Here is a 14,118-nt window from a genome sequence, read left to right as displayed (position 1 = left end):
GATTGAGCAGAAACTTGAATGAGTGTATTGTGCTCAAGAGCGGAGGAGCAGAGAAGGAAAGTTATTTCTTTAAAGATAAATCAAAATATACAAATCTCATTCATTTTAGTATAAGAGATTTATTACCCTTATAAAGTTAAGTCTCAGGACTCACCATTTTAGTAGGTCAATGTTTATGGGGCATCTACCTTACGTCAAGTACTGTGCTAGGTGCTGGGAACACAAAGATAAATAAGGCACAAGAAACTTTTAATCTAGTACAGCAAATAATTAACATATTTGTTATAATTTGGATCATGCTAACATAAAGATAATGACAGGAAGGAGCTTTTGACCCATCAGTAGGCTTCAGGCTTCCTTTTGCACATTCAAGGGACTATTGCCTCAGCCTATTTTATCTTTAGGACTCCTTTTCACCTTAATTTTGCCTTTTGCTCTTTATATTTTAGAAAGGTGGTTTTAAATGGAATTTAGAGCTGACATATGTTAGGCAATTGTACTGATCTTTGGGTAGAATTGATCAAGTGAATAATTTAGGATAAGAATAGCTACTTCTCTTTTGCTGTGAACTCTGCTTGTACTGTAAACTCTATGGTGATTCAAAATGAGTAAGATATAGTTAGTTGCTTGGGTGAATTTAAGGAAGAATAAGTAAAACAGAAAAGAACATAATCATAATGCAAAAGTATAAGTGCAATAATAAGGTATGCAGACAGCGTGTGGGAGAGGGGAAGAGGGAGCGAAGAACTGATGATAAACCTGGTGTTGACATCTAGGCTACTCCAGGGGGCCATAGCTGGCTCTATTCATATTTATTCCACAAAATGGTGCATCCAGGATGGAGTAGTTTTTCATGATACCAAGGAAATAAATTAGGTCATTAGTTAATTATTTGAGATTATCATGGGAGGCAGTTAAAGGAATGCTTGTCTTTAAATAATAAGTACATTCATTCTGATTTTCTTTCTAGATGATCTTTTAGCTGCACTTTACTTTAGAATGATTTTTAATGGTTCATTAACATCTCAGGGTAACATTCTGTGTTTGGATTTTACAGAAACTATGAATAGGACTTACAGAGACGTAAATACAGATGAAAACAGGAGTTGGATAATAATAGTAATTTCACAGCACCTTCCCCCTCTGGGAGTTTTAAAACATCTTGCAAAATACAAACCAAGATACCGAGAATTCCCAGTGGGAAGGTGGCAAAAATCATAGCCTTCATTTAGAGATGGAGTTTTCCCCGAGAATCTCTGCAGAAACAAAAAGTGAGGTGATATGATTTTATAGCTACCCTAAAAATATCCTTGAGGAAAGAGTCTTTTTGTGATAAACCAAATTTTCTACATAGTGACTGTTGATTATGGACACATTTATTACTTATTATCACAGTGGCAGACCTTCAATAAATATTTGCTATTATCAGTGTCATTCAGCGTTTGGTTAAATGGTAACCCTCCAGATTGGATCTTAATTGTACATACTTAAAGTTTTACCCCTCTTACTTGAAGTTATAATGTATTTAATACTCGATTCCACTCCTCTATCAGTTGATTTTTCTCTCTCACATAAACTGTAAGGTCAATGTGGCCTCTTTCTTAACACACAGATTGGTCTTAGGCACATAGTACCTTTTGAATAAAGAAAAATCTTTCGGAACAAAATGTTGAACAAATTGAAGAAAAGCTACATTTTTCTTTTTCTCTTATGAGACCACTTACAATTTCTTATCAAATGAATGGCTCAATTCTATGGCCTTTTTGAGTTTGCCTATTAGGCTTTTGTGGAAGATTATTCTTTAGCCAGTAAATCGCTCTCTAAAAAGAATTCCTTTGACATCCAAACCCAAGGTGTTGTTATTGGGTTTGCACGTCGAAGGAGTATTGGTATTGTTGGGAATGGTTTTTGTGACTTATCGGCTCCCTTCTCACTTCCCATGTCAGCACCACACATCTTTGTACTCTTCTTAGTATTCCGTCTCATACTGAATCCCTTCACTCTCAACAGGTGGCCTTAAATCTTGCTACATAGAAAATACCGACTCCCCAGCCTTGTACTCTTTACACCTTCCTTCTTCCCTCTTTTAAATATTTTTATCTTGTTCTTCCAACTTACAAGTTGAACATCGCTAATTTAAAAATCTGAAATCTGAAATGGCCCCAAATCTGAAACTTCTTAAGCACTGGCATGATGTCACAAGTGGAAAATTCCATACCTGTCCTCACTGATGGGTTGCAGTCAAAACTTTGTTTCATGGACAAAAATTATTAAAAATATTGTATAAAATTACATTCAGGCAATGTGTATAAGGTCTATATTTAATATGAAACACAAATGAATTTTTTCTTTAGACTTGGGTCCTATCCCCAAGATATCCTATTATGTATTGTCATGCGTTGCTTAATGACGGAGATATAGCTGAGAAATGCACTGTGGGGCAATTTCGTCATTGTGTGACCATCACAGAGTGTACTTACACAAACCTAGATGGTATAGCCTACTACACATGTTGGCTATGTGATATAGCCTATTGCTCCTAGGCTACCAACATGTACAGCATGCTACTGTACTGAATACTGCCCAGCGGTCCCCAACCTTTTTGGCACCAGGGACTAGTTTCCTGGAAGACAATTTTTCCTTGGTCTGGGCAGGGAGGAAGTGGGGTGAGGAGGCAGAGCTTAGGTAGTGATGTGCTACTCTGTTTTCCTAACAGGCCACAGACCTGGGGGTTGGGGACCGCAGCTGTATACAACTGTAGCACAATGGTAAGTTATCTGAGTATCTAAACATATCTGAACACACATGAGGTACAGTAAAAATATGGTATTATAATCTCATGGGACTACTGTTGTATATGCTCCCTTTCATTGACTGAAACATTGTTATGACTGAATCCTTTTTATTGTGTCTTGGATTAATCTTAGATTTAATCACCTCTCTGTGAACCTAGCTCCATAATCATTTTCCCTCTTCTCAGCAATGACAATGTCCTTGTCTCTGGAGTCCCTTCTAAAAGCACAGCCTCCTACACTTTAGCTCACTTGCTCAGTACTTCTACCTCCATCCGCTGTGACCTTCAATGAATTGGTGTCACCACCCTCGTTACTCATCAGTACCTCTTGTCTCCAATTCCATTCTTTTTTTTATTCATCTTGTTAATTGCTCCCTTGCAAACAGCCCTCACTTCCATGACTCTTCTCCTGTACTTTGGTTTCCTACTCTGTAAAATGGGGATAATAGAAGCACCTATTTCACGGGGTTGTAGGGGTGAGGATTAAAATGAATTTATGTAAAATGTTTAAAAAAGTGTCTGGCACATAGTAAGTTCTGTATAGGTAATTACGATGATGATGATTGCTACTACTTAGATGCTTTGGTGGCCTCCTAGTTGCCTACAGTGACAAAACTCAACTCCTCATCTTGGCATTCATAATCTTCTTTCTTTCCTACCCTCATCTTCTGCCCTGCCACTCCACATACCCAACACCACTGCATTTTGAGTCTCTTGTCACTTCCTAAATATACCATGCTGTTTCACATCTCTGTGCCTTTGCATCTTCTGTTTTTTCTTGTCAGAATGAGTCCAACCACTCCTCTGTCTAGCTCATTACAGTTGATCCATTAAGACCTGTATTAGTTATGTATTGCTGCATAACAAATTAGCCCCCAAATTAAGTGATGTAAAACAAGAATAAACATTTATCTCATACAATGGTCCAGGAATTCAGGATTGGCTTAGCTGGGTGGTCCAGGCTCAGGGTCTCTCATGCAATTATAGTTAAGATGTAGTTAATCTGAAGGGTTGGTGCTGCAAGAACTGCTTTGAGGATCGCTCACTCACGTGGCTGGCAAGTTGGTGTTGGCTGTTGGCTGTAGGTCTAAGTTCCTCAGCGTGTAAACTACCCCTTAGGGCTGCTTGAGTGCTTTTACAACATGGAGACTTGCTTTCCCTAGAGTGAGTGACTCGAGAGAGAGCAAGGTAGAAGTGGAGATATCTGTTATGACCTGGCCTTGGACCCCACACTCTGTCACTTCCTCAGTATTTTACTGGGCATCCAGGCAAGCCCTGAGTCAGTGAGGCAGGGACTGTACAAAGGCTTGAACGCCAGGGACCTGGATTGCTGGGGGCTGTCAACATTTCTGTAATCTTGCTTGCAATTTGCCCTTTTGGTGTTTCCATGAAAGTGCTTGTAGTATTCTGAAATTTGTGTGCCTGTTGTTTATATCTGTCTTCCTCACAAAAGTATGAATAATGTGAAGGCAGAGGCCATGCAGTTTCATGTCTGTTTCTTCTGGGACCATGAAAATTTGTAGCCACAAAGTCGGGACCCAACAGATGCAGATTTCATTGAATCAAATTTACATATTCCTGTTTAGCACTCAAAATCTATCTTCCAGGACAATGGTTTCCAGAAATGAAAAACATTATATAGTCACTGTTGTTTTCTTTCATTTTGAAAACTAAATTATATTATGTACTCACAATACTTCTTTCTTTTTAGTTTTTAGAAAGAAAACCTTCAATCTTGGTCAGGTTATTGCTTGAGCCAAAACCTATAATTTTCTTTTCCTTTGAAAAACAGCCAATCTTCTTGTATATGATATTGTCTACCTTCATTTTGTACAGCTCAAGTGAGATCAGTTGGGTTAGGTTTCTCCCACAAAAACAACCATTCTGCCCATTTCACTGCAAAAACTCAATTTTACTTTTTAATTTGATATGTTATGAAGTTACATTTTCATTTATGTTAAAGGAAATTAAAAGTAAAGAGTGATGCATGTTTTGTGGCCAAGTGTTTTCTAGAAATGTTTCATCAAGGAGTTTAAATAAGCAAATAATGTATTTCTGCTTAGCCTTCAAATGCTAAAACTAACAACTTGTGTAAGTATAGGTTTCAGATTTAATTCTAGTGATCAGTATTGAAAAGCATAATATCAAGCTTGTTTTTCACCTTTCTCTCTAGAGTGTGCTGAACTACAAGAATTCACTTTCAAATGTGAACAGCTCTTTACATAACAAAAGCCTTAATTTAAATAAGCAATTAACTTTTATGAAAGAAGAAGCAAGACTACGGAATTCATCCATTCAATTAATAAATATTGATCAAACACCTTATATGCACTCAGATGGGTTTGTTAGTTTTCCTGATTTTGACTATTAACCTGGGTCCACTTTAATTTGTAACATTTTACATTATCAAAGAGAAAAACAAAATTCAACCAATAGAATTTTCATTGTGTGCTTCTTCCTGTTTTGATTTCCCTTCTCCCACTATATTCTCTAGATGTATTTTTCAGGATTTGTTTCAAAGCTCTCCTTTTTCAGAAAGACCTTGCAGTCTAACATTACGTGGCAGATTGATGGGTTGTTCATTCAGCAGCACCTCTCTCCATGCCTTTCTGTACTGTAGAGGCCTCAAAGAGGAATACTTGAATCATCAGTTCCCTTGTAGCTAGAAGTGGCCTTGTGTGGACCAATGAGCTATGGGGCAAAGTCCCACGAGGAGGAGCTGATTGCCTTCTCTTTCCTCTCCTTCCCGCCTGGAATGTGCAAACAGTGCGAGTAGGTCAAGAAGACACTTGGTGATCCTAGGATAATAGTCACATACTAAAGATGGCAGACCTGGCAAAGAGGAGCCTGGTTCCTTGATGACATTAGTTAACAAACACACCAGCCTTGGATCATCTCCTTCTGGATTTTTTCTTTGTGCTAAAAATAAATTCTTTAAACAAAAGTATATTAAGTTTTCTGTTACTTATAGCTGAGAGCATTTTAACTGATATACTCTTCAATTACATCCATTCCAAAGTGCAACTCTATCTAAGTTTAGGATGCTGGAGAAGACCCAGTGGGTTGGATATCCTCCCATACTCCATCCTGTCCCTCCCCGCTTCTTTCCTTCCTTCCTCCCTTCCTTCCTTCCTTCCTTCCATTTTAAATTCCACTGTTAGTACTATCACTAGAACTTAATGTAATGAATTCCTTTGAATTTCTTCCCTTGAATATGTTACATATTTAAAAATATGTCTATAATTATGTAGGATGATATTTTCCTAAAGCCTTATGTAATCCTCCAGAAATGTATGCTTGCCATCTGTATGGCCCAATGGTTGATGTTATGTCATGTGGGAAAGATGAATCTCCAAGATTTTAGTTAAAGGTCTCACAGAATAAATATGAATAAATATACAAACATGCATATTTTCAAAATACTCTGTGTTCACAGCTACAGCATTGCCTCCTGTTTTCTCTGGAGATGATAAGTTAATATTTGTTGACTATTTTTCAAATAATAATGAATCTTGGCAGTATATAATAAACATTTCAAGGACCAGAGCTCCAGTTTCTAGTTTTATTCTATTAAGAACTTGAGAAGTTGTTTAAACTTTTGATTTCGAAATAGAAATAAAAATATTTAACTTAGTGTCTCCAGTAGGTTGTTGTGAAAACCAAGCAAGATAATAGACTGAAATAATATATTACATAAATGCAAAATATAATACTATTAATTGTCAGTGAAAATTCCAGAGTATGAATGCCAACATTATTCCAAATCAGGGTTATTTATTCTCTAAGTATAAACATAAAATTTAATGTTCTCCTACACTTTCCATTTTGAGGGGCATGTCATTGAAGACATTAAAGATGGAAGGAAAAAAATACTTGTTTTCCTAACTCCATTTCTAGCTCCATTATGGAGGTGAATTTCCTACTAAAATTAATCTATGTAATGTTGTGTGAGGCGGATGAAGCATGTTGTAAATATTAGCATATTGCTTTCCAGGTTGTGATGAGGCTACTAAGAAAACCTACTTCTTGTGAAGTCTCCAGCTTCCAGGAAAGTTACCAGGCGAGAAACATGTTCTGGGGGAAAGAAGGTCTGTCATGAAATGAAAGCACTGAACATATTCATCTCTTAGGAAAGAGAGAAGCAAGGATATCAGTTCAAAGGCAATGGAATAAGCCACAATTATATCAGAAGCCAAAACACCTAAGAAAAAGTTTCTTGCTAAGTTTTCACTGCCCCAGTGATTCATTCTAGCAAGAGATGTGGGGGAGAAAAAGCAAGTCTGGAGTTGGGCTTTCCTCAGTTGACGTTTCTCCAAGTAGACCGTGTTGGTTAGTTTTAGGAGTCAACTTGACTGGGGTAAGGGATACCCAGACAGGGAGTAAAGCATCATTTCTGGGTGTGTCTGTGTAGTTGTTTCTGGAAGAGGTTAGCATTTGAATTAGTAGACTGAATAAAGAAGATTTGGCCTCACCATGTGAGCAGGCATCATCCAATCCACTGAAGGCCCAGCCACGTAGGGCCTTGGACTAGGAGTTACATCATCTGCTCCTCTGCTTCTCAAGACCTCAGTTTCTGCTTTCTTGGTTTTCCAGTTTGGAGACGGCAGATCAAGGGGCTTCTCTGCCTTTCTAATTGTGTGAGTCATTTCCCATAATAAATCTCTTATAAATCTACATATTCCTATTGGTTCTGTTTCTCTGGAGAAGCCTGACTAATACATAGACTATAAAAAAGGAGGATATCCAAGATGGAGGTCTTCCACGTTGACCCCCAAAGCACATCAAGTGCTTCTTTGGGAATAGGGAAAACCATTGACCCATGACCTAACTCACAGCTCTCTTCAGTCTGGAGAAGAATAGAATTTTCTCTTTAGAATGTGCATTCCGCAGCCTCATGACCTCTGCCTAAAAACACCTGCTTTTATATGAGGTCTGTCTGGCCTATGAATAAGTGATTATTAATATCATTTCCTCAGATGTGAATAATTTCATACTGGGTTGCTTCCGGGTAAAGTAAATTTTTTGGTATTGGTCATGCTTATTTTTGTGTTAAATGTATGTATTTGGAGTTCTTAGAATATTGTATACTAGGATATTTAGCTGGACTTTATAAGAGAATACATTTAACTGGGTCATCTCCACGGATATTTCCCATAAATAGTCTATCCCATTTAAAAATAAAATGTTAAATCTTATCTCTTTTTAGGTTACATTTTTTTAAACATGTCTCTTAAAACAGTAATATTCATAAAGATTTCTTCACTTTGAATCACTATATGTCAATTGAATAAGTCATTTTTAATGGAATTAAACTCCATTTATTTCAAACTCTAATATATTTAAATTCAAATTACATTTTGGAAACCATAAAAAGATTGTCTGAATGATACATTATGAAAGGAGATGATTTTAAAATATCAAAATATTTTAATTTTTTCTCCCAAATTCCATTCATTACAGCTGATTTCTTCACTGCTTTTGGACACTAAAGATTTCTTTTCCATGTAGACCTCATATCGAGTATGCATGTTCTTGCTCAAAATAAAGAACATAAAAATTCTTTACTCATAATATGACATTTGGGGCAATTTCATAGTAGATTTTTGCCTTTTGGCATCAGATGTCTCAGTATTTGCTAATAACTAATGAATGCTCTATGTAGGTTTACACGTATACCTAGGCCATCAAAGTTGAAGGGAACCAATCTCATTTCAATTAGCATTTTTGCATGTAAGAGATTATCTTTATTTAGTAATTTTCTTTCCTATAAGTCACTATAGGGTTTGCATTTTTTTGTCAGTCCTCAATTCTCTCATGTGGTGGCTGGTGAATAAAGAATAGGCCATAGGAAAGTATCAGTTATGATTTTTTAAAGAGCTGAACAAATAAAATAATGGGTGAACAATTAATCATAGTTGATAACTGGTTCTTAACATATCGACTAGATTCAGTTGGCTTTTGAAAGGTGGTTTGAGGCCTGGCACGGTGGCTCACACCTGTAATCCTAGCACTCCGGGAGGCTGAGGTGGGGGGATTGCTTGAGATCAGGAGTTCGAGGCCAGTGTGAGCAAGAGTGAGACCCCGTCTCTACAAAAAGTACAAAAATTAGCTGGGCGTGGTGGCACGTGTCTGGAGTCCCAGCTGCTTGGGAAGTTGAGGTAGGAGGATCTGCTTGAGTTCAGGAGTTTGAGGCTGCAGTGAGCTATTATCACACCGCTGCAGTCTAGCCCTGGTGACAGAGGGATGACTTGTCTTAAAAAAAAGAAAAAGGTTGTTTGACTAATGAAATCAATTTTTTTCCCCCAAGTGACTTGGGATATATGGGTATAATTTTTGTGACTGACATGAAAGCTAGACTTAGAATTAAGAGAATATATATTAAACTTGAGAAAAATTTTGACTCCAAGAATAGTGATACTATTTGAATTACACACTGTGCTCTTTTGTCAATTTGAGGTTTCTTACTCTCTTCTTGGTGCTGATGCAGTTTAATGAATGATGTCAAAGCTCAGGTTCCAAATACGCATTTTTTAAGGTTGAAAATGTGTTTATTATTTATTACAATAAAAAATTCTGACCACTAACAACCAGTGGGGGATGGGGCGAGGGTGGTTGGGGGTCGGGGGGCAGGGACAACACTGCAAGACCATAAAAGCATCTTGCTTCTCAACAAACTTTCCTCTCTCACTTTAACATTCATTGAGGATTCTTGCTCAATCCTATGAGGTCTACGTCATGATGCTTACGAATTTCCTAACTCCGCCACTCCTTCCAATGCATTACTTTTTATATCCTCACTGGAGGAGGGGAAAGTCCCCTACACGTAATAATGAAACATTGTTGGAAACTGCCACTAAAACACAGCAAAGTGAAAAACAGCAGATCTTTTCCAAGACTCGCAGTACTATAAATTTAAGAAGTTCACAAAAAATTAAAAATTAATCAAACTCAGTTGGATGCATTAAATATGTGCAGCTTTTTTGGGTTTGATGGGTTTTTTTGCTATTTCTACAAGAAAGAAAGAATTTTGTATAATCGATCATACCTCAATAAAGTGGTTTTAAAAATAAATGAATTATGCAAAGGAAAATCATGCTTTTTGGCTTAATCCTACTTTGAGTTAAGAACATGAACAATAATTTGCATGCAGTGAATATGGTTCCCTAAATACAATAGATGAATTATTTTATATGTACATTTAAATTCAATTTACTATGTATTTACGATTGGGAAGCAACTTTAAATGTTTTTAAGCACCAGAAACATACAAAACAATTACAAGTGGAAATAATACTAAGTGCCTTGTATTTTTATCCCACAGTCAAACCATGGAAGTCTCAGGTTAGTAAGAAAACTTTGAAAAATATTTTGTATATTAAAAATCATGTGTTTTGGGGAGGGAAGGAGAGAATTAATAATAGCTTCTTTTTGCCTTAAAATATTTAACATTTTATTAAATTTGCAATTGGAATGGAGAAATTCCTAAAGTAGTCAGTAGTCCGAGGCGGGAAAGCTAGCACAGGAGAAAACTCCTGTTGCTTCACTCAAGTCCTTCACAAAGCTCAGCTGAAAAAGTTCCCACTAAAAAGGGCTGTTGAAGTCATTTTCTACACGGTATCCCAAAAGTCACTATACAAAGGAAAAATTTTGTAATGAATATTTTGTAAATAAAGGTACATTTAGTTACAATTTCTCATTTTCCCTGTGTATGGTGACTTCTGGGACACCCTGTATTTTAGAAGACTTGACATTTGGTGGTATAAATGACTTTTTCTTATTATTAACTGGAATTAATGGTAATTTGTAAAATATTTTTCCATTTTTAAACATAAGCGTTTCTGTATTCCAACCCCTGAAGCAGCAGGCACCGCTGGGAGTCTGAGAGTAACATCTGCAACCCATTAGTCCGTATAGCCTGTGAGCAGGTGAGGAGAGGACCAGAGTTCAGCTGTCAGTGGCACCACGGAACCGAATTCCCAGCCTTTTTGCCAATAATTACAACCACAGATGTGCCCTTTCTTCTAGTATTCTATTCCCACTGGAGGCATTTTATGAAGACCTTGTTCCTGTGAACACATTTGGGGCACAACATATTGCCTTCAAGGTGCCAGGGTGGAAAATTGCAGGCAGGAAGCAAGAAGAATGCACTCACTCTCTCGTCTTGCTTTTCAGGAACCCAGGCTTGCCCATCAGGAGACTGGAGGCAAACCCAACCATCTGTGTCTGCAGGGAGACTTCTCCCAGGGACCACACACTACCTGATACCGCAGGGCTCTCCTGGAGATTCCCCTGCCTCTGTCCAAGGGGCCCTGGCTGCAATTCTGGCCCAGGAGGCTAACAAAGCCTCTAGGACAGAAGTTGTCACTACGAATGTATCAACTCCCGCAAGGAGAACGCAGACTCTTCCAACGAAGGCAACCCCTCCTCAGGGGAGGAGCCACTTTTTCTCAGAACTTTCCAGGGACATTTCCTCCTTGTCCACCTTTGATTTTCTTTGTAATGTTTTCTGGATCTTGGCCTCTTTTGCTGTTGCCAGGAATATCTTTTTGACTTGGGTAAGTATGCTAGCAAAGTCACTTGTAAGCATCTGATTTTTGGCCTTTGGTGCTAAGGTTTAATTGGTGGCACCAGGCCCGTACAATGTCCCAGCAAACAGATTAATGGAAGAATTGATATCTTCTTCCGAGGTTCTCGGCTGTCACTGTATTCTGCATACTTTGGGATGAACTTGTTGTCGTATTTGACAGATCTCTTTCATTTGGTCCCCTTTGCTGAGGTTCCTGGTAAAGCAATTGTGCTTGATCAGTTAGCAGCCTCTTCAGTTTCTACTGACACTTGTTCGAATCTGGAATTTCCATATTCTTCCCTTGACTTCTCTGTGGGAGCTCCACTCCTTGCCTCTTGCATTCTCCATACTCAGTGAAGAAGTGGCGGTGAATAAAAAGAGAATTCTTCTTCCAAAATCCCCCAAACAGTTTTAAAAGTGACCGACACCTATGTCTGATTGCTTCTCTGCTTCTGCAATGAAACATTTTTGGTTGTAGGTCTCTTTAAAAAAATCCTAAAATAGAATTTCACCCTTTTTATTTGTGTACTTTCTCGAAGGCAGCACCCAACAGCCAGTTTGTGTTTATTTGTTTATTTTTGCATAAACTTGCACACAAAGTTAAATAACTTCATGACCTTTGTTATTTATTTTTTTTACTCAGCCAATAGTTATTGAATTTATTCTGGATGCTTGGCCCTTGACAAGATTCTGGGGATATAATTGTGAGTAAGACCTGCTGACCGCCCTTGAAGAACTCATTGTTTAGTTGGGGAAACAGCTACCTAAATGGTTGACCATAATATACAGTAATAAGTGTTGTGGAGTATGAAGAAAGTGCCAGTCATTAACAGTAACAGCTGAAAAATCATATGTAGCTTCAGCTATATATAGACATAGCTCTGAGACATGAATATACATTAACTTCTTTAAGAAAAATCCCAGGAGGCTGAACAATGACATACAATGATGCTTAAAAAATCTTTTGGAACATATGCCCACCACAAGGCATATATTATTAATAATTGTCTAGATTCTAGAGAATTAAAAGTAAAATAGTTATAAGAATGGAGCAATAAGAAAAAGAACAGAGAAGTCTCTGTAATTTTGGAATAGGTGGAGGGTAACTCAGGAGACAGCATTTTAGATGGTCATGTGGGTAAAAACCTAGTCAAAGGCCAGTGAAAGATAGAGACCATTGATCTTGGCAGGAGAAGTGCAGTCATCATGGAGTCTGATGGTCTTGCTGAGAGCTACAATTTCACGGCTCGGTAGGATTAGTTGAGCAGGAGGGTTTGAAGATATAAAGCTTCAGAAGAGAGAAAGTTATATATTTTTGAAGATGGTAGATAAGTAACATCAGGACATCTGAGCAGATTGTAACATCTTCTGTAGACTATTAATTTTTTCCCAATCCACATTTAGTCAATTTTTTTTTTGGCAAAATATACTGTCACATCTAATCCATAAATAAAACGTGGATAACCCTTAGCAGAATATCAGCAGTTGCTTCACATTGTCCCGGAAGGACAACTGCATAAATACTTGTTTTTGTTGGTAGCTGTGATGAACAACATCCAAGAGAGATACAGAACCCTACAAACAAAGTCTCCATGTTTTCCTGACAGCCACGATGAGGGGCATGAGAAGAGGTGGAGGGAACGTCTGCGACCAGGGCTTCCCAGCACTCAAGCTATGATCTGCAGACGCTGATTTTAATTAGAGATTAATTTCTTTGTTTTTTGTGTATCAGGAAAGTCACATTTTCCTCAGTGAAATACAAACAGCCCCACCCCAATCTTAAAAATTTGGGAAAAAGAAAAGTTAAAGGGGGAAGTCAGAAGGTGATAAGAAAATTCATCTGTTTGTTTAATCAGCGAATACTCATTTTGGAAGGTTCTATGGCTTATAGACCCTAATGGGGTCAAAAACTTCTGGATTTAGATACTTGGAGAAAGGAGGCTGGAACAATGGGATGATGGTGATTGGAAGAAAAGTCAGTGTTGAAGTGAGGTTGTGATTGGAGTGCTGTTATGGGTAATGACGAGACCCAGGGCAGAGCCTTCTATTATTTTTTCTGTTGTGGTACATATAGAAAATGATAATAATTTATAGCATCCCTGTAAAGTAATTGTAAGAGACTGCCCAAGGCCAGGAGTGACTGGCTGGTGGCTTTGGATGCCCCCTCCCTGCTCAGCATCTGCCAGGGCAGGGGAGCTCAATTCCTGATGGACATGAGTTGGGGAGTTTGATCTATGCTATGACCATGGGAGCAGATGGCTGGGCCAGGGTGAGGAACTAGGAACTGAGAGGCTGGCGTGTTGGGCAGGTCAGGCACATAGTTTTAGTAGAAATCACTGAGGATTGTGACAGAGGTTGCATGGAAGACAGCAGCAGAACTCAACCAAGAACTAAAACCTTCAAAGAGGGCTGCAGATAACAGCAGCGAAAAAGGATGGCTGTTTGATTGTATCAATAGTCAGCTGGGGCTGCCATAGCAAATGCTGTAAACTGGGTTGCTTAAACCACAGGCATTTATTTTCTCACAGTTGTGGATACTAGAAGTCCGAGATCAAGGTGCTGGCAGGGCTGATTTCCTCTGAGGCCTCTCTCCTTGGCTTGTGGATGGTGGTCTTGTGCCTTGCATTCACAGGGCTTTTCTTCTGTGTGTGTCTGTGTCCTAATCTCCTCTTCTTATAAAAGCATCAGTAATATTGGATTAAGGCCCACCCCCATGACCTTAGTTAACATTCATTACTTCTTTAAATATCCTATCTCC

General features: G+C 38.2%; 1 pseudogene; it reads right to left on the bottom strand.

Annotated features, from left to right (window-relative positions):
- Positions 1 to 10,823: 10,823 nt before the first annotated feature.
- On the bottom strand, positions 10,824 to 11,442 carry LOC138385690 (developmental pluripotency-associated protein 4 pseudogene; annotated as a pseudogene).
- Between the last annotated feature and the right edge of the window lie 2,676 nt (positions 11,443 to 14,118).

The sequence above is a fragment of the Eulemur rufifrons genome, chromosome 7 (genome assembly GCF_041146395.1).
Source record: "Eulemur rufifrons isolate Redbay chromosome 7, OSU_ERuf_1, whole genome shotgun sequence".
NCBI lineage: Eukaryota > Metazoa > Chordata > Mammalia > Primates > Lemuridae > Eulemur > Eulemur rufifrons.
The sequence above is the reverse complement of the archived record's forward strand: the minus strand, read 5'-3'. Positions and strand labels throughout refer to the sequence as shown.